This window comes from Ascaphus truei, unplaced genomic scaffold (assembly GCF_040206685.1).
Source record: "Ascaphus truei isolate aAscTru1 unplaced genomic scaffold, aAscTru1.hap1 HAP1_SCAFFOLD_1833, whole genome shotgun sequence".
In the NCBI taxonomy this organism is placed as follows: Eukaryota; Metazoa; Chordata; class Amphibia; order Anura; family Ascaphidae; genus Ascaphus; species Ascaphus truei.
This window is the reverse complement of record NW_027454735.1, coordinates 36,113-49,475: the sequence shown is the minus strand read 5'-3', so window position 1 is coordinate 49,475 and position 13,363 is coordinate 36,113. Positions and strand designations below refer to the sequence as shown.

General features: G+C 40.7%; 1 pseudogene; it reads right to left on the bottom strand.

The window, feature by feature from the left end:
* Positions 1–3,092: 3,092 nt before the first annotated feature.
* Positions 3,093–13,363, bottom strand: part of LOC142476975 (uncharacterized) — a 30,121-nt pseudogene continuing 19,850 nt past the window's right edge.

The window sequence follows — 13,363 nt, the reverse complement described above, 5'->3', positions numbered from 1 at the left end:
CACAGACAAGTAATTGGGACAGTTTCTCACATATGGGGTCAGGATCAGAAGGGCCCAGGGAAACACCGTTTCAGCAGCATATCAGCACAGCATCACAGTCTGTCACATCATCATTCCTCTCTGTCTAGCTCAGAGCCCTGGCTAGCATCATGTTCTACTTTTCTCCCCCCCCCCTCTTAGCATGGGGGGAAGGGAAGAGATAGCTTTCTTCGGTGTTGTCTCCTCTCTCAGCTCCTCATCAACACTAACTAACTGATTAACTGACTGACTAACTGTATCTTAATTTTGGAGGTATGTCCCAATTGGAACATCCCAGGGGAGTGTCTCTAACTTTGACTCATTACAAGACAAAGCCGGATACAGATTGGCCCACACAAACCAGGGTGCGTTCCAACCAATATCCACCCCTTTGATTGACAACCTCAGAGTTGCAAGGCCCGCCCTTGAGTATTGCTACACATTCAAGGCTGAAATACACATACAGACCTCTTGAAGGAATTAACCTTTCCACTGCCTGTTCTAACAGGACTGACAGAGGAAAAGCCCAGAATAAGTAGAACAAGGTAAGGATCAAATGAACAACCGCTCCAGGAAAAAAGGTAAGGCACTCACCAGCAAAAAAGGGGTAAAATTCAACTTTATTAAACTACATAAAAAACAAAGAAACAAACAGTGCTAGCTACTCTCCCACGCATTTCACGCCCACTGTGGCATTTTCTCAAGGACTCCTTGAGAAAGCGTCACAGTGGGCGTGAAACGCGTGGGAGAGTAGCTAGCACTGTTTGTTTATTTGTTTTTTATGTAGTTGAATAAAGTTGAATTTTACCCCTTTTTTGCTGGTGAGCGCCTTACCTTTTTTCCTGGAGCGGTTGTTCATTTGATCCTTACCTTGTTCTGATGTCGTCTGAGAGGATCTGTTACACCACCGTGAGGCCAAACGGGAGACGCTTCTGGCAGCGTCAGGGAAGCAGCTGGAAGGAGAGGGATCAAGACAGTGTCTAATCGTGAGTAGAAGCTACTCCACACCGGGCTTAGCCAGGGCTATGGGGACTACGTGATTATATATTAGACTTGAATACCAGGAAGAGATTGAGTGCGCGCGCACATTCCTGGCGTCCGCAACGGGAGCTTACCAGACCAGCTGCATGTGGATCGGCACACGGATGGAATAACGGGTGATGTGCCAAGATCGTTTTAATCACTGCTTATTACCTATTTATCTATTGTAAGTTTCCGTAATCTAGCAGCATTTATTAATAAATTATTTACTCACAGTATTATTCTATGGGAGCCGTGCTGTCTTCTTTTTGTTTCATCGAGTGAAGAGGAAAGTGGTTTGTCCTGAATGAGAATGGCTTTGCTTCATTTACCTTTAACATGACGTCAAGAAAACCAAAATGGCGCCGTCACATGGGACTAGAGCCAATGAGATCGTTGATTTAGTTCCGACGATATCATTGGCTCTAGTCCCATGTGACGGCGCCATTTTGGTTTTCTTGACGTCATATTAAAGGTAAATGAAGCAAAGCCATTCTCATTGGCTGCCTTCATTTCCTTTAAATGACGTCAGCATTATTTTTGTTCCTTAACCAAAATCACATGCTTTTCACGGACCAATCAGGACCGTGAGAACCATTTGATGCAAAATTTAACGTCATAGACCTATAAAAGCCTATTTCGTCTCATTTTACAGCTAGACGCCGTGGGGAGAGGTCCTCCCCTCAGAAGAAGATGGCCAGTGCGTCGTCGAAGATGAAGAAGCCAGAAGACCACGAAGACCCCGCAGACGGCAAAGAAGACACTGAAAAGAAGACCACAGACGATATGGATTATAAAGACAAGAAAGAAGACACCACATTGGATTATCACTTAAACATAGTGACTAGTCGCTCACCTAGTAGTACATAAAGTTAAAAAACTTGGTGCACAGGGAAAAATTAAATAGCTAACACATGAACAAGTAACCACCAGGGGTCACTATAAGCCCTATAAATTGCACTCTAAAGTTGCAGTATCAATATTAGACACTGTTGGATGGTAAATATGTAATTAGTAGGACCAAAAGAAGGGTCCACTGACCCTAAGACAACAGACTTAAAAGCATAATTAAAACCAATTTTTTTTTTAAATAAATCTATTTATAACAAATACAACATATATAGTGAACATATAAACACAGGATATTAAAATCCCCAGTGGGAGAGACGGCTAAATATAGGGATGAGCTGGTATACATATACCTACTGCTCATATGGGAACTGATGCCCTAAACGGATATAAGGTATAAGGGTAGAATAACAGTCTATTTATAAAGGAACAAAAACTGTTAATAGGACTTGGCATTAGAGGATTGTTGCTAATAAAGTCATCTACCCAAAACAGCGCAAAAATAGACACATGTAAAAATGTCCCCAGTATATTGGAAAACCAAAACAGGAAAATGTCACACTCAGTAAATGCGTGGATAATTACCACAGAGGGTATGTCTGTATTTACCGATATGATATAACGGAGATTATATTCCTCAATATACAGACATTATATCGTGGTGGATATATCAGAGGATCACAGCTTTACAGAATATACTGGGCCTCAGTCTCTGTAGTGGTATAATCTTATATCCTTAACCTTATATCCGTTTAGGGCATCAGTTCCCATATGAGCAGTAGGTATATGTATACCAGCTCATCCCTATATTTAGCCGTCTCTCCCACTGGGGAGACCTGATGAAGTCGAGTCAACGACGAAACGTGTAGTGTCCTGTCAGCCAGTGCCCTGAGGAAAAGATCGAGACCGAATCATCACCAGCCAGCGCCGGAGTGACAAGACGGGCCGGAAGTGACGTACCAACCAACGCCGGAGTTCCATGACGCACCGGAAGTGACGCGAACTCTGGTAGAGGTGCGGAAGTGGATAAGACAGCGGAGATCTACAATATACACAGAGAGATCGCGACCCCTGTGTACCTGATTGTCTGCGGGCAGTTGCTGCATCAATCACAGGGACCATCCACCCCATAAGTTGGATGACTGCTCAGTTTTGGCTGCTTTACTATGAGTAGCCCTTTGTGAGCCCTACACTATCACTTTAAATAAGGAATACACATTGCTGTTCTATGTAATGTTTTCTATTTTCATGGCTGAAAGAGTCGCTCTTCTGGTCCTTTTTGGAAAGAATTGAACTTGCAAGACTTCTGAAACGGCCTCCCACCAAGGGTTGAGTGTGCTTGCTAAGCCCCTTTATTGATTTGCACCTTATAGATCACCATAGATTGTCACTTACATTGTGTTATTTATGCACTTACATTGTGTTATTTATGCACGGTCGTTTATTTGCACTTAATTATAAAGCTCTGGGTTTTTGTTAGAGCGCTTTTGAGCACCTTTTTCGTTCGTTGTTTGTGGTGAGCACAGCATGACATTTAGAAACTTTAACCAACAACAGTGTCTGGCTGACCTTACCCACTGCCCTTTGTACAGAATCGACTTAATTCCCGACCCTGATTCTGCGCTCGACAATTTCCAATCAGAGTTCTTAAAACTCTGTGATACCCATGCTCCACTAGGCAGAATAAGAGTACAGGGGGCCCACCTTCCATGGGTTACAACTGATCTTATAGTGTTCAATCATTTCAGGGATGCCTTGTGGAAAAGCTGCAAAGTAACTGGCACTACTAAGGATCTTAATCACTACAGATGCCTGCGGAATATGTGCACAAGGTAAACAGACGTGAGTTTTTATCTTCACTTCTTCCAGGTGACCGTGGGACAGCAGGACTAGTTTGATGATGGGTGGCAGTATGGGGGTTGTCTTATCTGGCCAGCTCGGGCTCAACTTTGCGGCTCCTGCTGCAGGATTCCCCCTTCCCCCATCCGTTTGTCTTCTACCTGGACAATGTGTCTGATTCATGCATGGGCAGATTTATTGCTAGCATCACATTAACAGCCTCTATCTCCTGTCTCACTACAATAAGTTCAACATTATGGACAACTACGGACTTATTTACAGTCACTGTCATAATCTCCTACATATATCCAGAGCACCGGCATAGGGGTTTCCCCATTTAACACAAAATAAATTGTACCAATTTAAGGACAATAACACTGCCCACCAAAAAGGACAATTCTATTGAGAAAGCTGGTGCTAAGGGGAGTGATCTGCATATGTCCAGTGAGGTGGTACTACAGCCCCCATATGTATTAACGCATAATATACATGGTACCCCGTACCTTTAAATACAATAAAATGACATACTACATCATTTTGGGAAATATATTCACAGGCAATCCCAGTGCTCACAACAACTCTTGGATCAAGGCAGTGATCTTGATGAAAGGGATGGCAGGACCACGCTTAACCTTTACTTTAACCATCCTGTTGCCGTTTTCGTCACAGAGCCCATGTTAGTTTATTTTATTGATTGCTTGTACTCTTAACAATAAAACAGCACATGTACTGTAAGGTGTGTCAGACACCCATTTTCAAAGTCAAAAACTTATGGAAATACACTAGATGCTTATTATAAAATATTAATTAAAAAATCCTATAAAAGAATTTTCAAACAATAGTAATTTTTTTAACACGAAAAAACAGTAAAAATTCCACACTTGCCTTACTTTTTTTAAGTAATAATAAAAAGCTAAATATTTAACACAATTACAAGAAAGGTGATATGTTTTCATAGCAGTTTAAAGATTTTTTTTTTAAACAACCCCCATATTTTTCAGACTGTTCTATTAAAAAGCAAAACTTTTCTGCGTGCAAAACATTTACCACATTTAGAGCAAACATCGTTTTTCTTCTGTGTGAATTCTTCGATGGGCAACAAAACTACCTTTCTGGTTAAAACATTTCCCACATTCAGAACATACAAATGGTTTTTCTCCTGTGTGAACTTTCTGATGTTCAACAAGCCTATCGTTCCGACTAAAACATTTCCCACATTCAGAACATACAAATGGTTTTTCTCCTGTATGAATTCTCTGATGTTTAACAAGACAAACTTTGTAGTTAAAACATTTCCCACATTCAGAACATAAAAATGGTTTTTCTCCTGTGTGAATTCTTTGATGTTCAACAAGATGACATTTCTGGTTAAAACATTTGCCACATTCAGAACATACAAATGGTTTTTCTCCTGTGTGAATTTTCTGATGTTCAACAAGGCTATTGTTCTGTTTAAAACATTTACCACATTCAGAACATACAAATGGTTTTTCTCCTGTATGAATTCTCTGATGTTTAACAAGATTAGCTTTGAAGTTAAAACATTTGCCACATTCAGAACATACAAATGGGGTTTCTCCTGTATGAATTCTCTGATGTGCAACAAGCCTATCGTTCCGAATAAAACATTTCCCACATTCAGAACATACAAATGGTTTTACTCCTGTGTGAACTCTCTGATGTGCAACAAGGTTATTGTTCTGTTTAAAACATTTACCACATTCAGAACATACAAATGGGTTTTCTCCTGTATGAATTCTCTGATGTTTAACAAAACTATTGTTCTGTTTAAAACATTTACCACATTCAGAACATACAAATGGGGTTTCTCCTGTATGAATTCTCTGATGTTGAACAAGACTACCTTTCTGGTTAAAACATTTGCCACATTCAGAACACACAAATGGTGTTTCTCCTGTGTGAATTCTGTGATGTATAACAAGATGTGATTTATAAGAGAAATGTTTCCCACATTCAGAGCAAGTCATCTCTCCTTTGTGAATTTTCAGATGTTTAACAAGATCTGAGTTACTAGTAAAGCATTTCTGACATTCAGAGCAGTTATACATCATCTCTGTGGCATGTTTTCTTTGGTGAGTTCTATAAGCCGACTCATTATTGAAGTTTTTAGCACATTCACAGCATGTATAGCTATTTAAAGACAGGTTAGTGGGAACTTGTCTTGCATTAGTATTTCTTTTGTTACAGTTTGTAATAGAGGTACATGCATATTCTCTTCCTGTATGTTCTCGAAGTGACCAAATGTGGGAGTCTGTGAGATTTCGTTTTTCCTGTGAAATTGATATCTTAGCCATAATTCTTACAGATTTTCTCAGACTCTGGCTTGGTATATTTTGACTAATGTGATTTTGTCCTTGATAAATATGGGTAGCACTGACATCTTCCATTACACAATCTGGTGAACAGTGCAAAATAGGATATCCTTCAGGGGAATTCCTGCTCACGAATCCATCAGCTGGGGATAAAATGGGAGTAAAGAAATTCATTAACATCTGACATACAAAATGCTTTTCAAACGTCAGATTTCGTTTCAGATTGTAAAGAGACACTACAAGCATGGTAACATTTGAAACAAATTTGGTATTCAGTAACTGTTAGAAGTGCAGAAAAGCATTCAAAATTGCAATACACTATTTGTGAGGATATTGTTTTCCAGAGTTATATACAATAAAACTGAAAATCTGGAAGCTTATGTACCACATCTTTCAACTCTATCATGGGACTAGTATAGTTAAAAAGGACATTTGTAATGATTGGCAGATATTCTTATTTCTGATCAAGTTTCCTTTTTATGAAATATGTTATATCAGCGGTGTGCAAACTGGGGGGCGTGAGACTATCTGTGGGGGGCGCGGGGTTTACAGAGGCCCTGCGCTCTTCCCAAAGGCACTTAAATTAAGTGCTGGGGAAGCGGCAAAGGTCTCTGTAAACCTCACCTACCTTGGCTGCGGCGGCTTCTTATACATGTCGCCATGGCCACGCGGTGTCAAATGACGCCGCGAGGTCATGTGACATCACGTCGCCGCCAGAGTCAAGGTAAGAGGGGAGGGGCGCGGAAAGAGGGGAACTGCCGGCAGGGGGGCGCAGGGAAAAAAAGTTTGCGCTCCCCTGTGTTATATAATGATTGTTCCTAGAGCACCCACCACTAAAGTGTTTATTACTCACCTGTGCTGATATCTGTAGGACTTTCCTTCTCCTTATACTGCTGGTGACAACTTACATAAGGCTCTTCTCCTTGCTCAATCATTGATACAATTTCCGGCTTCACATTGACACATCCTGTATATGTCCGGGGAGACACGTATATATGTAGTGTTTGCACCATACATAAATCTTATTCCCTTTATCTGCTATATTATGATGTCAAGTGTATTGTATTACTGCTGTGAAGCGCTAGGTACGTGGGTGGCTCTATATAAAGATACATATAGCTCCTGTAATTTATATATATTTCATTTGACATATTGAGGGTAATATTTTCTTACCTAGAGACCGGAGGGTCTGGTAATTCTCCATCATCACATCCGTGTAAAGTTCCTTCTGTTCTTCTTTTAAATAATCCACTCGTCCTTGGAGAAGTAAATTGCAACTTTATCAAACTCAACTGGTTCCTGAAAGAGAGAAAACTTAAAATGTTATTGTTTGTTTGGCAGGGTAAAAAATCATCACTAGTATCAGAGTAGCCTCTGTAATTTCTGAGAGCCTCTTACTGTTCAATAAAGAATGTCTTGTGGCGTCACTCAGACACTGCATTCAGTACATTAGTACATTCCCTGGTACACTACATTATCTGTCCTATTAGGGGAGTATCTTTTACAGTAGGTTATCCGTTCTGGAAGTAGCGTTGGACAGTGAAACCGTTGAAAAGTGAGTCCCATGTTAATCAGTGGCGGTGAGTCCTGGAACAGGATTTCATATTTTTCTGTCTCCCTTTGCGGCTCATAGGATTCATGTCGACAATTAGAGAAGACAAAAATATAAGTGGTATTGAAATTGGAGAGACGAACTATAAAATATCCCTCTTTGCTGATGACACTATCCTAACTCTAGCCAACACCTTGACTTCACTCCCGAATTTACACTCACAACTAGACAAATTCAGCAAAATTTCGGGGTACAAAACCAACATGGATAAGTCGGAAGCATTGAATATATCCTTACCTAACCCCGAGGTTAAATTACTACAAACAAATTTTAATTATAAATGGAGCTCCACAAAGATCAAATACTTGGGAATCCAGATAACACGGGAGTATAAATCGTTGTTTCAATCCAACTACCCTCCCCTATTTGAGAGGCTAAAAAAAGACCTTCAGAGCTGGAATGAATACCAGATATCTTAGCTAGGAAGAATAGCCACGGTCAAAATGAATATCCTACCAAGACTTCTGTATTACTTCCAGACTCTCCCAATTGATATCCCAATGTCCGAATTGAAAAATATGCAAAACAGAATTTTCCAATTTATTTGGCAAAATAAAAGACCGAGGGTAGCTAGATCTATCCTGCTAGCACCAAAAGAATGCGGAGGCTTGGAAGTCCCGGATATCATTAAATACTATTTAGCGGCCCAACTTAAGCAAGATAGAATCTGCCTACACGAGACCTCTCTCTCTCCCGGCCACGCTGTGGACTGAGAGGGGTAGAGAGACCTTCTCGGAAGTATTAAAACTGGGAGCAATGAAATGTACATGGAGAATATGGACCAAAAATAAAGAGAAACACGGTCTGATGGCTCAGCCCACACTACTAACGCCCATATTTAATAACCCTGAGTTCCCCCCAGGTTGGCTCCCACAGAGACTCAATACATTTAAACAGTTAAAGATGATGGTGGCAGATGATTTTATTGGTTAACGGTAAGATCTTATCGATCCAAGAACTGGAGAAAAAACACCAGAAAGTAAATCTACCAGTATTTGGCTTCCTCCAGATCAGGCACTACCTGCAAAAAGTCTCTAAAGAATCGACATTCCAACCGTTAACAAATTTCGAACGACTGTGTAGGAGAGGGTATTACTGTAAAGGGTTGATCTCGGAGGTTTATCAGGGCCTGGCGAGGTCAGCTGGTTGTTCCCAACACAATTATATGCTCAAATGGGCAGAAGATTTAAATATAGAAATTGATAGGGAAGACTAGGAGGATATCTGGGAGGCAGTTTCAAAAACATCAATCTGCACTACTATCAAAGAGAATATTTACAAAATCTTATTACATTGGTACCTAACCCCGAATAGGTTGAGCCAGATCTTCCCCGGGACCCCAGATTTGTGTTGGAATGGCTGCGGGCAAAAAGGAGACATGGCTCACATCTGGTGGAATTGCCAAAGATTCAGGTGTTCTGGATCATGATCAAAACATTGATCCGCGAATACCTGAGGGTAGAGATTGAGGTGGACCCACTAACCATGATGCTGGCTAAACCAGTCAATGATCTAGAAACGGCAGAAAGTAAGATGGTAGTACATGTACTTACGGCAGCCCGCTGCTCTGTAGCAGCTGCCTGGGAAAAGGTAAATGCCCCATCTAAACAGACAGTGTTACGAAGACTCCGGGAAATAAAGACGATGGAACTTCTCTCGGCAAAACTGTCCCAAAAAATGGACAAATTCCATAAAATATGGGAAATATGGTCGGGCATATGACAGACTTATAAGGAAGTAATTAAAAAAAACAAATAAGTGGACTGATCCCCCTCCCCCCCCCCCTCTTCTTCTTCTCTGTTCTTCTCTCCTCTATCCTGTAACCAAGAGAGATACACGAGGAAGCGGCTGCTTCCCTACTAAAACCCAAACTGTGGGAGCATGGGATATTGCAGTAATAAATGGAGTAAAAAAAGCACTTTATTTAAGCAAAGATGAAGGATTGCTGATGCCTATTGTAACATCTTTACTTGTCAATGTTCCTCCAGTATATGTACAACAAAGTTCATTATATGATGTGTATTTTGCTAAAAACAATACAAAAAAATTGAAACAAAAAATATATTTTTAAAAAAAACATTAATGTGCACTGAACATAACAAATGCCACAAGAAAACTCTGACGCGTTTCGTCCTGTGTAAGGACTTTGTCAAAGAAAACACAGGACGAAACGCGTCAGAGTTTTCTTGTGGCATTTGTTATGTTCAGTGCACATTAAAGTTTTTTTAAACCTTTTTTGATTGCGCATTCTACTTACCCTGCGGACAGCTGTGAACCGCCATATTCAGCTTTTTTCATTTACTTACGGAGGCTGGAGCACGCCGACACTGCACCTGAAACAAGTGTCCCTATTGCTGCATCTGAGGGGCAACATCGACGGGTCAAGTTCGTGAGTACCGCACCCCCAGGGGCTTAAGAGTTGTGTTTAGGACGTCAGGATTAGTGAGGGTAGTGGCGGAGTTTTCACTATGGAGTTCCGTGCATAGGTCTCATGCTCCCTACCACTTGACTTGCCCCCTTCCTGAGTTTTGATACCTTGTTGGCACACTGTGAGCCCCTCTCATATGCCTATCATTTCATTGGACTGTGTTCAGCGGCAGGATTTATACATGTATCCTTCATTGTTGCGGTACTACTGCTCATCATTTTGTAGCACCAGTATTTGGATTGTATCCACCCCACATATATAAAAAAGATTTAAAATACTACATAATGATTCATTGTAAGTTGTGAAACTAATACGGTTATACAAATGGAAAATGCTGGAAAATGTATTTTGACATTTTTGCTAAAATAAGAAAACATAATATGAAAAAATAGTTTACAGAGAAAAATAAAAATAAATATAACATATAAAACAGCACAATTTCTGTGCACTTTTGTCTTCTCGTTTTGCATTTTGATGGATAATAATTTGTACATGACTGATAAATAAATGAATAGGATAATTTTATGTGAAACGCCCATAATTTTATGTAAACTCTGATTAACATCTCATTTGCAACACAAATGTGTATATAATAATGAAACTATATTGTAATGTACTGTAGGAAAATTAACATGAATAAAACATAAAACCCTCATTAACTCTTTCGGCCTTAGATGTCATCTCTGTGCAGATGATATGCAGATACAGCTCAACCCCATTATAGCGCGATCCGCTACAACGCGAATCCGCCTATAACGTGGTCTGAGTATGGCTCCCGCTTTTAAAACCTCCATTTTGCCGCGAGTTGTGGACCCCATGGACCGCGTTATAACGGGGTTCAGCTGTATATCTATCCACCCAGACCCACAGTCCTGCAATCCAGTCCCAAGTCTTGGATTGCCTCCTGGCTATATCCTTGTGGGTTGCACTTTGCCGTCTTAAATGTTATATGTCTAAAACTGACATCCTGATATTTCCCCCTAAATATGGCCTAATACCACCCCTTTCCATCACTGTAAACTGTACTATCCATATATCCTGTCACCAAAAGCACCTTGCTTAGGAGTGACATTTGACTCCTACCTTTCCTTCTCCATTCACATTTCATGGAATGACCAAAATGTGTCACTTCTTCCTCTGAAATATTGCCAAGATCTGCCCTTTCTTCTACTAAAACTCTAATGCACATGCTTATCCTCTCCCATCAAGATTATTGTAAATACGGCTAACAAGCCTCCCTGCCTCACAACTTTCTCCCCTATAATCAATCCAAAATGCAGCTGCTAAAATAGTATCACTTTCTCCCCAAACCGTATTCTGCTCATCATCTTCTTGAATCCTTCTTCTGGCTTCCCAACAAATTTTGGATATCCTTGCCTACAGCTTCTCATGGTTTTCCCTCCCAATAGATTTGTTTTCCAAGGGCTGCTAAGTTCTTTAGGGTGTGTAATGTATATGGCAGAAAATATTGGATATTTAAATCAATTTTGCAAATAAGGGATTAATGTTGGTTACAAATTGTCTAAAAAAATACAAGAATTGTTTTTATGACAGGTCAGGACCCTTCCTGTTTTGGTGTTGATCTAGAAAAAGAGCTTAACCTGAGGGTTATCACTGATGGCTCACTAAGGGCCTCATGCAGAGAGCAGCGCAAAAAGGAATCTCGCCATTTGCCGGCGAAAATGGAGCTTTAAACCGCCGGAAAAGGCAAGTTTAAAAAAAAGCGCCATTTTTTTTTTTTTTACTTGAAATTCGCCGCGCGGCTGGAGAGTTTCTAATCTCTCCAGTTTTTTTTTCCTGCCGTATGCAGAGAGCCGCGATCGCCATCTAGTGGCTGTTCGCGGCAAAAAAATGGCGCGATTTTCAACATTTTTCCTCTCCACCAAGCAGCTGGCGCTCCGCGGCCGGTGGAGGGGAAAAAAAAAAACGCGATTTTTCCCCACTAGTTTCAACAGCGCTCATAGCGCTGGTTGAAACTCTCCATATGCAGAAAGGCTTGTAAATGCAGTTTTCTGCCCTTTCTGCATATGGAGAAAAAAACTCTCCAAAAAAGCTTAAATTTTTCCCCCTCTCCAATTCTAAATAGCGCTGCTCTCTGCATGAGGCCCTAAAAGTGGAAAGTTTGGAAGTCTGTAAGACAATACCAAGATCACGGACTGTAAGCCTCAAAGAAAACCTTACATTCTTGAAATATCAAAACCAGAGACAGAACATAAAACACAGACAAAGCTCAGTTTTAGCACATCCAGTGAAACTCATACACGGTATGCTCAGTAGCACTCCTCTGTGACACTCATATGCTTATATATATATGTTGTGGTTATTTTGGGGGTTCAATAAGAGCTTGTTAGGTGTCCAGTATGTTTTACAATTCTTGAAATATCCCCTGTGAATGACAGTGAGAGGTGATGAACATGTCACCACTTAGTTTGAGGGTACCAATTCAGAAGGAAATATACACAACTTCAGCGCTATAGCCAAAGTGATAATCTTAATATATAAAATTGAAAGGTTAGTGCTAGATGCGGCGAATCTGATTGGTCCCTGTGTCCGCCCGCCCCCCCGCGACTCTCATTGGCCAAGAGGCTCCAATGTGACACACGCATAGACACACACAGACATTGGTCCCTGTGTCCGCCTGCCCATAGTCAGCCTCCCACACGACTCTCATTGGCCAAAAGGTACAGTGACATCACTGACACACGCCTACTTCACTGTCACACACTCTCACTGACACACCATTACCCGAGAGAACCCCTGCGGAGTCCAAGGTAAGTTTCATCCATCTCACACTGTCACCCCTGTCTACACACACACACACACACTCACTGTCACCCCTGTGTACACACACATACACACACACACACACACACACACCTGAGACCATGCTTCTTCACCTAATCACATGAGATCCATATTAGATGAATGTTACATCTCTTAAAGGGATAAGTTGGAATCTACATTTTACAATATTAAGTGGCTGCTGTGAGAATCTCCTCTCTAACTGTCATTTAATGCCTAAACATATTGTTATTTATTTGTTTTCACGCTATTATTATGTATGTAGAAATGAATCTGTCTTTACACAAAATGGCTGCTGTGAGAATCTCCTCACCAACAGTCATTTCATGCCTACTATCATTTTGGCTCCGCTCCTTATTGACATCAGATCAGAGAGATCAGAAGTTTCTCAGTCAGTGTGTGGTTGGCCTACATTTATTACTCACGCAGTGCAGTTGTGGTTTTGTTTTTATATGTTTGCTC